The 15,064-nt window shown below is 40.6% G+C and overlaps 1 long non-coding RNA gene across 1 annotated transcript; it reads right to left on the reverse strand.

Moving 5' to 3' along the window:
* Positions 1–10,452: 10,452 nt before the first annotated feature.
* On the reverse strand, positions 10,453–11,465 carry LOC117281288 (uncharacterized). The gene is made up of 2 exons (XR_004511894.2): positions 11,325–11,465; positions 10,453–10,768 (listed from the first exon to the last, which is right to left on the reverse strand). It is a non-coding gene; the product is annotated as an uncharacterized lncRNA (long non-coding RNA).
* Positions 11,466–15,064: the final 3,599 nt, after the last annotated feature.

Raw genomic sequence — 15,064 nt, forward strand, 5'->3', positions numbered from 1 at the left:
TAGTAGTGGTACTGCAGACGTGGTGCAGGATATTTTTCCCTGCCTGTTCGGGCAGGCTATTATCGTCGCCTTACGGGAAATGTTCTTTTGTTCTAGCTCAGTATCTGTATTCTCTATAGTTTCGAGACTGTACAATTATTGCTACGATGTCTATAAGTTGTTATCGCACAATGTTAGTGTAATTGTAAGATGCTCATTTATGTGTTGAGACAGTGAATGGCTTAAAGAGAGGATTTCTCAATGCATGATTAAGGGGTTCAGCATTTAATTCTAGCGGAGGAAAGGCAATAAGACTATAGATGTCTATGTTTGGTTGATAAAGTAACGAGACTTGATATTTTCGAGCGTGGTGGAATTTTCATTGTGATGCGGTGTCATCGTTGTTTGAACGCATTACGGTTCGTTGGTGTTACGGTCTTCTTGGATTTAGCCTTCGGGGGCAGGATGTTGTGAAATGGTACCTGAGGGGCGGTTGTCAGAGGTAGCGGTGTGCAGTGATTTAGAATTGAATTGGTATTTCTAATATTGATGGCTCGAGAGAGATGATCTTTGGAGAGGCTTAGGTAACAATCTATTAGTTCAGGTGCTAGAGAGATGCTTTTTTGATTTAATGCAACAATTGGGCAACAAAGTATGAGGGAAGACATGGCGGGAAGTATTTCGCGATGGTTGAAGTATGGCCAAGTATAAGAAGCAGAGGTTGAGAGTTGCTTAAAGGAGATTGTTTAACCGAATTAAGAGTGGCAGATTAGCATATAGATTCTATGGATGGATAGCCGCGTGCCTTGAGAAAGTGTAGAACGGTTTGGGAATCGTGATGGATAGTGATTTGGCCTACGTATTTTATTTAGAGTGATGGTTAATGCACGAAGAAGGATTGAGTATTGGCATAAATGAGTTTGTTTGAAATGAAAAGGGGTGTGAAAATCTGATTATCGTTTCAGGTGCAATATGACTTGAGTTCGGAAGGTATTGTTGAACTTTTAGTTGATGTCAACAGGGAAGGAGCAAACTTATACAACTAGTGGGCGAGCATGAGCTCGGGAGAATTTACTGATTACGTGGTAGTTGTACCCAGTGCAGCATCGTTGGAAGATGTCGGTAAGGAATTCCACATGTGGGTTATCTTCTATGAGCAGGTTAGCGGTGGCGTGATGTTGATGAAGCTTCTGCGAGGAATATTACTTGCTACCCGGTAAGAGGTCGAGTGTGTGACTATGACTGGTGATTCAGGATGTTCATGAAAAGCTTAACAAAAGACTTTGAGAAATTTGGTGGGTTAACGGTGCGGGATCATGGTTAATAAGAAGGAAGAATCGTTGTGGGCTCTGTATTATATGATGGCAGCTTAAAGCTAAGTGGGGGAGACCTACCGTTTATGATTGGATCGCGTGGTTGTCTACTTTGCAACTTCTGGTTATCGGTGCATCGGTGGATTAATTGTGACTAAGAAAAGGAAACATCAGGGGTAATTTGAACGGAGAAATTGATAAATGTATGCTATATTTTGCCTCATCAATTGAGGTGCAGGATTTGGGAAGACTCCGAGTTTATGCTTCTTGTGGATGTAATGTACAAGGAAAATAATTCGGCTGGTTGCTTCTTTGAGAGTGTGTTCATGTGCTAGCAGAGCGTTGAAGTTGGTTATGTTCGAGATCATGTCAGAGTGGGTGAATCTCAACAACGGCCTAAGGATTTTGGGTCCGTCATATGGTTAAGGATCGAGTCTTCACAGTGGATTACGAATGGGACTTGGAATGTTCTACGTTATCATCAGGTATGCGGTGCAGTATTGGAGGAAAGGAAGAGATAGTCGGATTCACGGAAGGTCTTGCAGAATGGGGGTACCAGTTAAAGATGCTATGGTAAGAAGGTGTAATATTATTCATGGGTATTGAGACAAGGTGGTCTCGCAATTTGGGTCACTTGGGATGTGTGCAAACAGAGTTTGTTATGTTATGAATGGAGCTATTATATTTCTAAGTCAGGTCAAGAGTAGATTGAATGAATTTATGTCGGTTAGTAATGGTCGAATCGGCATGATTGTGTCAATGGTGAGTTCCTTCGGTGCGTGAAGTTATATATGTAGTTTGTGGACGTACGTGCGGGCTTGACAGTCCCAAAATCTGATCGATTTGGGAGGTATTTGAATCCAGATGGCCTTGTTGTGTAAATGGATTCCGGAAGAGTCATGACAGTCTAGATCACGACTTGAGGTTTGTATTTTCTGCGGATTAGAAATTCAGTTACGTGTTGCATTGTTCTTCTGAACTGAGTTAAGTGGAAGAATTCTAGCCAATGAAGTGTTCATTCTACTAATAGTTCAAGGGTTATGGTGAATGCTTGTATTATTACGTAGCGGCATGGTAGGTGCAGTGAGCGACATGTGAATTGGAAGTTGAGGATCAAGGTTGCAGTTCGGTGTTGATAAGAATATCACGAGCTCGGATGAGCAGGGGAATAATTTAGATGTTTAGAGTAAGCTAGCGTTATCTTAGTGTCGCCCGGGAATGGTGTTTATGGAAGGAAAATTGTGTACTGATTTGTGGGTTGTTGAATTTCTTTATAGATTCGTACGGTTAGTGGTATAGGGGCGCAAACTTTGCTACCTGGTGCGGAAGGTCGTGGGAGCGTGTCCCACGGGGAGATTTGTATAAGCGTGGCATGCTAGCCACTTAATTGTTAAGGATCGAAACCAAGTACAAAGATTTTGTTTTGGTACTATCGTTAATGTGAGAGCTTATGCCTGGAAGGCGCTCTATTCCTTTGGTTGTGAACTATGGGAATTTGTTCTGGATTGAGACGGCTTGATTATTCGCACGTGTGTTGAGGTAACGTGTAGCCTCTGGTGTCGTATAAGCAGGATGGCTCTCGAGATGTAGATCATTTATTGCACCTTAGTCGTGCTTGGGTTTTGTGGCGTATTACGCTATCCGTCTCCCAAGAGTTGTATTTTTGGCACTTTGCGTGCTTGTGGTCAATATTCGTTATTTCTTAGGTATAAGCATTATGGATTGATGGGCATTTCCTTATTTATTGTTGTGTGTGGATCGGGTGGCACGCTTCCACTGGTATGTTGTCTGGATCGATTTGCACGCTGCAATAGTGATATGTTGAGTATGGTTCCCTATATCTATTACTGCGTATTTTGCTTCTCATTCTCTGAGAAGGGTTCATAGCGTCTATTCGACCGTCTTACTCGTTACGCGGGCTGGATAATTCCTTTTCCAGAGTTCGTTTTTCCTTATGTAGCGCATTCGAGTTTGTAGCTTGCTAGCGCATTATTGGCATCATATGAGATTTTTGGCAGTGTTTGAGATGACTTATTGCCTGAGCAGCTTATACTGGATGACACGAGATTATTGGACTTGAAATTTGTGCAATCAAATTTATATAAGGTACATTAGAGGGAAAATATCGTTATTCAGCTCAAAATGAGGTAATGGTTCTTGTCAGAAGGAGAGACTCCATGAATTATTGATTCGACAGGTGGTTATGAGTTTCTACATATCTTTTTCACCGTGGCAGTATTGCGAGATTTGGAACATGATTTATATGTGTGATGAGATGTATTTCGGGCACTGGATTCGTGAACTTTCAGCTATTATAGCCGGAGGATGTTATTAGGGGCAACCGACTTATGTGGTGCATGGTGTGATTTCAGCATAGATGCCTGATCATGTTTTGGTACAGTGCGTGGTGATTGGTACGGTGTTCGTGTGTTAGAATCAGGCCTTGTAAGGAAATTCGGAAGTTGGAACTTGGTTTTAAAGCTTGTTAGCTAAGGTTATAGGGAGAATTTTTAGTCTGGCTCAAGCTAATGTGTTCAACTGGAATGTGGTGGCACGGGTAGGTGCACAAGGTGTTGTACAGTGATATCAGACAACTCTGGAGCAGTCCTTAGCACGTTCGAGGACGAATGTATATTTAAGTGGGGGAAAATGTAACGACCCGACCGGTCGTTTTGAGCTCTAGCGCGTCGTTCAGCGGTTTGAGGCCTTGAGTAGCTTCACTTCAGGTATATTGACTGGTACGTGTGTCCGGAATTGAATTTCGGGAAGTTCGGAGTTGATTTGGAAGGAAAAATTCTACTTTCGTAAGCTTTAAGTTGGAAGAATTTACTAAGGTGTGACTTTAGAGTAAACGGCCACGAAATCAGGATTTGAAGGTACCAACAAGTTCGTATAATGATTTTGGTCTTGGGAGAGTGACCGAATGTCGATTTGAAGGTCTGCAGGTCATTTCGGCGCCAATTGGCGAAAGTTGAAAATTTGACAGGTAGTGGACATTTTTGATATCGTGGTCGGATTTCGATTTCGGAAGTGGGAGTAGGTCTGTAATGTCAATTATGACATGTGTGCAAAGTTTGAGGTCAATCGGACTTGATTTGATAAGTTTTGGCATCGAATGTAGAATTTTGAAGTTCTAAAGTTCATTAAGCGTGAATTGGGGTATGATTCGTGGTTTTAGCATTATTTGATGTTATTTAAATGCTTGACTAAGTTTGTAATGTATTTTGGGATGTGTTGGTATATTTGGTTAAGGTCCCGAGGGCCTCAGGTGGATTCCGGATGGTTAACGGATTTATTTTAAGTTTATAATGTTGGAGCGGGTTGCACGCCGCAACGAATTTATTGAATGTTTACATAGGTAATTAATGACTATTGCTTATCCTCAAAATCGGATAACAATTAAATTTGTTAGGGGTTTAAAAGATATGCGGATTAACTTGATACAAAGCGATAAATTAGATTGCAATTGAAATAAATAGCGATAAATTAACTACAAACCACACGAATTGGATGATTTCAGCTTAGGAAAGCAAGCTACCCTTGAGTTGAATGCACTTTTATTGATACAAAGATATCAAAGAGTAAGAACTTAGAGAATGTATTGCTTATCAATATATCTTATAATGTGTCCCATGAATTGTTAAGTACCCTTTTATATATTAGGGAAAACCTACCCTTTAAGATATTATCTTATTGTTCTATAAAAGGCAAAAGTCTATGATTTGCTCACCGTTGGTCCCTTTTTGACTCGTTCCGTGATTTCTGTCATAATGATTGGTTAATGGCGAGAATTACGGACCCCTGTCGGACGCGTTGGCAAATATCTCTTCAAGACCGTTAGAAACATGACCAGTTACGCCTTCGGTAAACTCGAGGGCAAATCTTCGATGGCTAACTTTGACAATGCTTTGGGTTCGATCATAATCATCATGTGCCGATCTTGGCTGATGGTGTTAGATGTCAGATCGATCTTTGAGCTTGACTTCACCCGATCACAGATATTTTGACCCCGGCCTAAACAGGGAGTTCGGAAGTTCGATCAAATATCGAGCTCGATTTTACCCGTATACAGATAGTCCCCTCGTTCTTCGGAGAGTAAATGACAAAGAACGACATGACCCTCAGATTCTCACTTCGATGTATCATGACATAAGTGACAAAAACATGACGTCAAATCCCCTTGTTTTTCGGATAGTAAATGATGAGAAACGATACGAGCTTCCGATTCTCTCTCCGATAAATCATGACGATGAATTCATGATGTAAGTGACAAGAATAGTTGAAATGGCCCGTCGGTCCAGTTTTCAAGGAATTAAATGTGTGTTAGTTAACAGTCGGCCGCTACAAGATATGAACCGCCGTTTGAGAAAACTATAAATGCCATATTTCATCCATTCATTAGAACTTTTACATTGGGCTCTTGTGTTTTAAGAAATATTTCATCACTCTCATCTTCTCATTTTCTGAAAACTTAATTTTAAAACTTCTTCCTTTCTGGTTTTCTGAAAGCTTTCATAAGTTATCTGCTAATTACACCTCTTCTTTTATCATCACCTTCTTTTCTCCTCTATTTAGAAGCAATGGCAAAGACTTCAAAGTCCGTTCCTCAAAAAGAAAACCCTTCTTCCTCACAACCACCTGTTGAGGAAAACGTTTTGTGTATTGCTGTTGAGGAACCGGTGCTGGACCTGCCTATGAAATTATTCGTACCTAAGGGGTGCCCAACCGGTTCTGATTTTAAGGTCGAGAAAACCTCCTCGGTGCCGGGTCGGTGTGAGCCGGTCTCGAGATATATCTGCTCGATCACCGAGGACGTCCTCTCCAAGGTCAAAGAAGATTGTAACTGGGCTGGAAAGCACGTGGTGGTACCCAAGCCCGAGGAAGCCATTACCGCCCACGTGGAGGGTGTTTTGAGTGTTTACACGTATCCCTTCACATTGGGTCCCTTGGACCCGGTCATCGTCGCCTTCTGTAAGAGGTACGAGGTGACCCTTTGTCAAATTCACCCCTCGTTTTGAAGGATAGTAATTCTTCTTCACTTCTTTGTGAGCAAGCTCGAGGGGTGTCCCTTCACTATCGATCATTTAATGCATTTGTATAGTCCCTGACTTTATCGAGGGGGATTAATCAAGCTTGCATGTCGGTCCAGTAAGGCCCCATTCTCGAGCATCGATGAGGATCGGGACCGAGGCTGGTTTGGCCGATTTGTTAGAGTGAAGACCTCGAATTTAATCCCAGCTGAGGATATGCCATTTCCTGAAAAATTGAACATGAAACATAAGTAAAACCTTGCCTTTAAGATTTATTTTATAGCTTTTCCTTTTCTTTCCTTCTCATCAATATTTTGTGACGGTGCAACTACTGCTCGGATGCCTGATACAGTTCCTCGACTCAAGGAATAGGTCGAGGGTATCGCAATACAAAGATCTTACTCCAAGCGTTCATGGCGTGAGATTTCGAAGGGCCGATGGGAGGCCCGTTATCATGGTGAGATTTTTTCTTTAAGTTACATTTGACCTTACTTTCACTCTGTCGACTTTTAACTTGTTTTACTTTCCTTTTGGAGGTTTACCAAAAGATGTTTAAATGAGGCCTCCGTCCGGTGATGATAATATTTACATCGAGCCCCATGCTCTGAAACAGGATAAAGAGAAGAAAAGAAAAAAAAACTCTGAGCTCCTCGAGCCCTGAAAAGAAGAGACCGAGGAAGTGGCTAACGCGTAAACCTAAAAAAGAAAAATATGCCCAAAGACTCCCATCGGACTCAGTCCACCGGTTGAGGGATGAGTCCGAAGAAAAAGAAGAAGAATCCGAATTGGTGCCCCGCATGAGAAGTGGTTCTGAAATGCCTCAAACCAGGGAGGCCGAAGAAGAAGCAATGGCTGAGGTCCACGAATTAGGGAGGGTTGAGGCCGTTTTGCCCCGAGCTGGGGAGACCGACAAAGAAACTGTGGACGGTACTTCTCAGTCAGAATATAATGTTCTAAAGTACTAACTCGGGGTAATTAGATCTCTCCGGGTCGCCTTCGCTTACTGATTCTATGATAAACGAAGCTCAGACGTTGAAAGGTGACCTCAACGAGGGGCCCCAAGGAGCAGCAGATTCTTTTCACAACTTCTTCGACGGCTTGGATTCTACCACCTTGAAGGATTTCACCGGATTGGGTGACCTACAGGTACCAAAGAAGATACCATCTCCGGGAGTTGGTGGGTCTTCTTCGAGCCCAAAATTAGTGAATCGGTTCCCAGCTCTGAGTGTCGATCCTACCCGAAAGCGAGCAATCTTCATGTCCTTTCCGAAAGATGTTCGAGTTCTCTCTTTCCCCGTGGGGATTGCCAGTTACCTTCGTGCTTGGTGACCGAAGAGGATCAGGCCAAAATGAACGAGGTGGAAGTGCCCTTCCTGTTCAACGAAGCTCAACAGGCATTGAATCGGGTAACTTCGAATGTCCCTTTATTATGTATTTAGATTTATTCGTAAATAATCATGACATTTTCCTTTGTGCTTGCAGGCCTCAATACTTCATCACGAGGCTTTTCTTCGATACCGGGAATAGTTCAAACGTCACGAGGTCGAGACTCGGGAGCTTATTGAGAAGAAGGATGCTTACAAGCTTCTTAGTGAAAAATCCCAGTCTGAGCTAGAAGCGGCTCGGAAGGAGCATGCCAAATTGGTCGAGCAGGTAAGAAGAGTTTTTGAAGTTAGTCATGATGAGCCAGACACAGTGGCTAATGATCCGAACCCGCAGGTTCAAAAGAAGCTTGACCAGATCAATCAGCTCCGGGGGAGTTGGATACGATCAAAGTCGAGGCCGAAGAATGGAAGAAGAACATGGATCGCCTGGCCTCGGGGGAGAAGGCTTCCCGGGTTCAGTTAGCTTCAGCTGAGGTTCAGCTTCGGGCTAAAAAGGAGAAAAACTTGGTGCAGGCCAAAAAGATTGAAGGGTTTCAGTCTCAACTGAACTCGGTTGTCTCCGGTCAAGAGAATCTGGCCAAGGAGCTTGAGGCGGCCAAGTTAGAGGTTACCGTGGTCAAGGCCGAGGCAGATGATAAGGCCGATGCCGAGGCAATTTAGGACCAAGCGAGACACGTGGTGAAGCATGCGAAGTAGCAATCCCGAAGGGAGGCCCTCGAGGGAGTCCATGCTCAGAATTTTGACTTATTGGCTGAAGTCGAGACAACCAAGATATACAAAGCCAAGGCCAGGAAGCAGGCTTATCTTGCGGAAGATTCTGAGGGGTCTGAAGAGTCGGGTGAATCAGATAGTGGCGAAGACCACGTAGGTGATGACGTGGCCCCTGATGAAGATTAGGCAGTTTAGGATCTTTTTAGGCATTTTTGCCTTTTATTTTTTGTACTATCTTTTTGTCGAGGCCGTTCGGCCTTTGTAAAAATATGTATTGGAGCTATTCAGCTCTTGTAAAAAGAAATTTTGATATATATCTAAGGCTTTTCCCTTTCACAGCTTTTGAATTTTGAATTTTTCCTTTGCTTTTTTATTTGTATTAGCAAAGGTCGACATACCTTAGCATGAAATAATTATGTTGTGTTCTAAGGTTCGAACAAACCTTACCTTTAACATTATTTTGTGTTTAGGCATCAGAGGGATTCGGTGTTACCGAAATATTCCCCCAAAATAGTTTAGGTTTATGGTTTGCCGAGGGTAGCCTTTAGAAACGGTTATAAAAATGAATTTTTTGAAGGCCTTGTTTTTGTTACGAGTACAGGATGTCTCCGAGCTGTGTTAATATGGCCGTAGCCTTTTTAGTTCGGGTGTTGCCCAGTGGACTTGCTATCCCGAGTTATCCGGGCATGCTTAAGATAACAGTCCTCGAGTGGGGGTGATCGTGACCTTCGAAATTCGGGTGTTTGCCTAATAGGTCTTGTGCCCCGAGATCTGATATCTCGGACCACCCATCACAATCGAGTACCAAACTCAATCCTAATATCACAATTTCACTAAACATGGCCTAGTTTCTGTACATAGAGATACAAGTTTAAAATAAAATACATTGTCATCTTCTCTTTCTTCTTTTATTGTTAAATCACAAGTTGTTTTCCCCAATTCCCAATCAAATCGCACCCTTGTAATTACCCAAACTTACTATAAAATTCTATATCTAAAATCAATATTGCCACAATAGATGGAAGCATACTTGTGGTTACCTGGAACTCTATTGTTGAGGCTCGAAAATATGTGTTAATTCCTTTTGATCGATCACGGTATTGCTGCTAAGGCAGCAACGAAACTTTTCTATGTTTGATGCTTTAGTGGCTAAGGGTTTTTTCAAATCCTTTAATTTGAATGCTAGGTTCAATCTGATGAGCTTTAGCCTATTTTCCCTCTTTTATATATTTTTTTATTCTTTTAGTCTTATTTTATTTGTTTTGCTCTTTTTTTTTTTGCTAATGACCAATACACCCGTATTTAAAATATATGGTATTCGGTCCCCGAATTTATAACAAGTGCATGCCTGTAGTCTAAAATAAATGAGGATACTTTACTTGCATATCTTTTTCTACTTCCCAAGTAGCTTCTTCAACCTTGAACAGTGGTGGGGCAAACCTCAGCGAGGACGCTGAGTCCCTAAGGGGAGTGTATGTGACACACTAGGTGAATCTAACATCGACAAAATACGGGAGAGATGTTGGGTATATAAGTAGACAGGCCTTTGCCTCTAGTGATGCGTTTTAAACCCGTGAGGGACTAGGCCCAGAGCGGATAATATCACTAATGGACTGGACTATTACAGAAGTGTAAAGAAATTTGTGTAGATGTGAGCTACATTTCGTTTGTAGTGAAAATTGCAAAATTTGATCGTACTTTATGGAGAGAGAGTAGTACTCTTTCTGTCCCATTTTAATGGTCGTTTTAGTTCTTTTAATCTTTTCATGTCCACTAAAAAATAATAAATACAAAGTATAGTTTATAAAGTAACCAATATTAAATGCTTTTTGAGAATTGAGCAGTATTAAAAAGAACTACAACTTCTTTTTCTAAAGTGACAATTTGTTTGGGATAATATTTTGAGCTAAACCGATAGTTAAAATGGCATGGAGGAAGATCAACATATTAATTTATGAAGGAAAACATTAAATGCTCAATATTTTTGACATTTTATCACAAATGTTAAAATTGCGTCACTAATTGAGGATTCAATTTTGTAGTCACTGAAAGAGAACTACAAATATTAAATAGCTTTAATCATTTGACAAACACCATTTGTGATGAAAAACTCAATAAATCTAAGGGTTAGAAATTGGTAAATTGGGTTTGGAGGTACAAGGAAATGTGCATTGACAGGTGGGTATTCCACGGTCATTAATTATACAAGTTCCTTGAATATTAGTACGTCCTGTTCCTTCCACACATCTCCGAAAGCATCCATCTCTATCTGATCCAAATGTGCATATGTTAAATCCTATCTCAATACTGCATGTGTTGGATCCATTCACTACTGCAATACTTCTCTCATCTGCATCCACAAAACTTATTAAAGTGAGTTTCTCATCTTGAATGCCAAAATTAGATAGAGAAAAAATTGTGCTTTTTAGAATTAGTCAATGTATAAACCATAGTTTGATTAATGTGTTAGATTTAACAAACGATAGTTTCTGAGCAGCAACCATGTGCATAAGGCATCTCGCGTTTACACAGGGTCCGGGAAAGGGTATTACCTTAAGGGTTGTGATGTAGACAATCTACCTTAATACAAACATTAATGACTGCTTCCACGATTCGAACCCTTGACCTAGAGGTCACATGAAGACAAATTTTACCGTTGCTCCCAAGCTCCCTTCAAACGATGGTTTCTAAGAGACAAAAGAATTATGAACATGCATCTAGTGGTCAGAGATTACAATTTGAACTATAGTTTGGTGAGTTCAAATTCAGCGGCCTCCTGACCACTTGTTGGCCTACTAGATTCCAGTTATTTCTGTATAACTATGTAAAAGAAATTGAGGAAAAGGACTGTTTAGATCTGATTGAAAACTCTACTTTAGGTAAACGGAAAAAATTGAATGTAATACCTGATACAACAGCAAAAAGGATGATTAGAATTACAAGTGATCTCAAGGACACTGCCATCTTCTACCTCGGATCAATGACTTGCAGTTTGCAAACTCCTTCAGAAACTTCCTTCTTATAATGTGTTTTACCGTGAATATTTTGGTAACCTACTTTCTTTGTTTCCTTAATATATGGAATTTAATTAACTAGTCCATAATATTGTTAACATCAAGTAATCTTACTCTTAGATTTACTGCTATATCATCAATAAAAGTTTGAAAGTTATTATAGAGTAGAAGATTCAATATTAGGTATGAGATCTAAGTGGACAAATTTCCTGAAAATGTACTACTTGTACGATGCAGTAAACCGCTTTCCTAAAAATTGTCATAGTTACAATTTTAGTTTCCAAAATTTTAGCTACAAATAGGTTATTATTTGACATAAACAAGTGTTTAATTGCACCCTCTATCTTAGCTACTGTCATGACCCAAAATCTCACTCGTCGTGATGGCGCCTATCTTAATACTAGACAAGCCGTTAATCTCAATAAACTACCATATCTTTTAAGTTTGAAATCATAATATCTAAATTTAGCGGAAACAAAAACTCACAAATACATATATAAACACTCCCTAAATCCGGTATCACTGAGTATATGAGCATCTAGTATGAATACAAGTCTGAAAAATACGGTCTATAACGATCTAAGACCAAATACATTAAACAAGGAGATAGGGAAAGAGAGATAAAGTCTGCGAAACACGGCAACTACCTCTGAATCTCCGGAAAATCAACCGTGCGAGAGAATCAATACCCGCTATGCCCGGGAACACTTGGATCTGCAAAGGAAGTGCATGGTGTAGTATGAGTACAACCAACTCAGTAAGTAACAATAATAAATAAATAACTGAAAGTAGTGACGAGCTTATCGGCTAAGTCCAAATACAATACTTTTCAATATAAAAGAGTAGGCATGCTCTCAAGTTCAACATTTAAGATTTCACTGAAATTTCATATCAAGTTTGACCGAAACAGAAAATAATATTTTTCTGAAATTCCCAAAATAGTGATATATGACAGCTGAAATGCAGCAAATAATGAAATTAATGCATCCTCTCAGAGTAACAGTTACTCAGTCCTCCCATTCACTCCAACCTCACAGCCACTCTTTCCTCATAGTCACTCTTTCCTCATAGTCACTCATTACTCGGCACTCGGCACTCGCACTCAGTAGGTACCTGCGCTCACTGAAAGTGTGTACAGACTCCGAAGGGCTCCTTCAGCCCAAGCGCTATTTCAAGCCAATCATGACATAAATAAATAAATATGTTGCGGCGTACAACCTGATCTATAAATATCCTCACAATTCGGCCGTTGGCTTCACTCAGTCATCAACCTCTCCAGTCTCTCGGGCTCTCAGAAAGCATGATAAGCAGCCCAAAAATAGTGATACGATGCATCAATAATAATAAGAGGGACTAAGGTATGATATAAAATGAATAAATATGACTGAGTGAAAAATTACAATTTGAACATATTAATCAACCACAGAAATAACCCCAGTGGGTACCAATAATAACAACATATATTTAAACATGATTTTTAATACGAGTCTCAACTCAATTTTTCCATATCACGTAGAGAATGTACGAATATCAACAAATAACTCAATTTCACAGTTCCAAGGAATTTGACCAAGTCCCAATTCCTACGGTGCACGCTCACACGCCCGTCACCTAGCATGTGCGTCACCTCAAAACCACTCATATAACACATAATCCAGGGTTTCATACCCTCAGGACCAAATTTAAAATTGTTACTTACCTCAAACCGTGAAATTCTTATTCCGCTAACCCTTTGCCTCGTGAATTGGCCTCCAAACGCCTCGAATCTAGCCACAAATAATTTATTTCAGTCAATAAAATTTATTGAAATTAATTCCGTGAGAAAATACTAATTTTCCATAAAAATCTGAAATTTAGCTCAAAATTCGCCTGTGGGGCCCACGTCTCGGAATCCAACAAAAGTTACAAAATCTGAAAGCCCATTCAACCACGAGTCTAACCATACTAATTTTACCAAAATCCGACCTTAACTCGACCCTCAAATCTTTAATCTAAACCAAGAGGGTTTTCTAAAGTTTTCCAACTTAATTCACCCATTAACTGCTAAAAATAACCATAGATTTGGGTAATTTAACCAATATTGAGTTAAGAACACTTACCCCATTGTTTTCTCTGAAAATCTACCAAACATTGCCTCTTCCCGAGCTCAAATCCGTCAAAAATGGAAAATGGGACGAAGTCCCATTTTCATAACTTAAACTCTCTGCACAGACATTTGCTCTACGTGATCGCGAACATTCCCACGCGATCGCGAAGAACAGTTTGCCACAGCCCAAATTTAACTCTATGCGATCGCGGACTTTCCCACGCGATCGCGATGCACAACATTAAAGACCTACGCGATCGCGGACCTAACCACGCGATCGCGAAGCACAAACGTGTGATTTCCATTTCTGCCCATTTTCTCTACGCGAATGCGACCTTCTTCACGCGTTCGCGAATAACAAACTCACATAGCTACGCGGTCGCGTCCCGCCTCACGTGATCGTGAAGCACAAAATATCACTGCCTCAAATTAACCCTACGCGATCGCAGATATCTCCACGCGATCGCGAAGAAAAAAATCCTCTACTGACCAGCTAAGCCTACGCGATCGTAGAAGCATTCAAGCGATCGCGTATAAGGAAATCAGATACATATATCAGAAAATTTCAGCAGCTGTTTAAGTCCAAATTTTGGTCTGTTAACCATCCGAAACTCACCCGAGCCCCTCGGGACCTTAACCAAATATACCAACAAGTCCTAAAACGTCATACGAACTTAGTCAAACCCTCAAATCACCTCAAACAATGCTAAAACCATAAATTACACCCCAATACAAGCCTAATGAACTTTGAAATTTTCAATTTTTACAAACGACTCTGAAACCTGTCAAATCACGTCCGATTGACCTCAAATTTTGCATGCAAGTTATAAATGACATAACGGACCTATTCAAATTTTTAAAATCAGATTTCGAACCCGATATCAAAAAGTCAACCCCCAGTCAGTCTTCCCAAAAATTCGACTTTCACCATTTCAAACTTAATTCCGCTACGGACCTCCAAATAATTTTTCGGACATGCTCCTAAATCCAAAATCATCATTCAAAGCTATTGGAATTATTAGAATTTGAATCCGATGTCGTTTACACATAAGTCCCCATCCGATCGACTTTTCTAACTTTAATTTTCAATTACGAGACTAAGTGTCTCATTTCACTCCGAATTCCTTCCGGACCCGAACCAACTAACTCGGGTTGTAATATTCAAAATGACCGGCCGGGTCATTATAACGAGTTTAGAATTATACTTGGAGTCTCAAATAGGTGTGGATATTTGCTCCGCATCTCCTTCTCAATCTCCCAAGTAGCTTCTCCGACTGGCTGGCCTCTCCACTGTACCTTCACTGATGCTATGTTCTTTGACCTCAGATTTCGAACCTGTAGGTCTAAAATAGCCACTGGCTCCACATCATAAGTCAAATTACGGTCCAGCTGCACTGTAGTGAAATCCAGAATATGAGACGGATCCCCGACATACTTTCGGAGCATAGATACATGGAACACTAGATGAACACCTGATAGACTAGGTGGCAAAGCAAGTTCATAAGCCACATCTCCAATTTTCTTAAGTATCTCAAAAGGCCCAATA

The sequence above is a fragment of the Nicotiana tomentosiformis genome, chromosome 7 (genome assembly GCF_000390325.3).
Source record: "Nicotiana tomentosiformis chromosome 7, ASM39032v3, whole genome shotgun sequence".
NCBI lineage: Eukaryota > Viridiplantae > Streptophyta > Magnoliopsida > Solanales > Solanaceae > Nicotiana > Nicotiana tomentosiformis.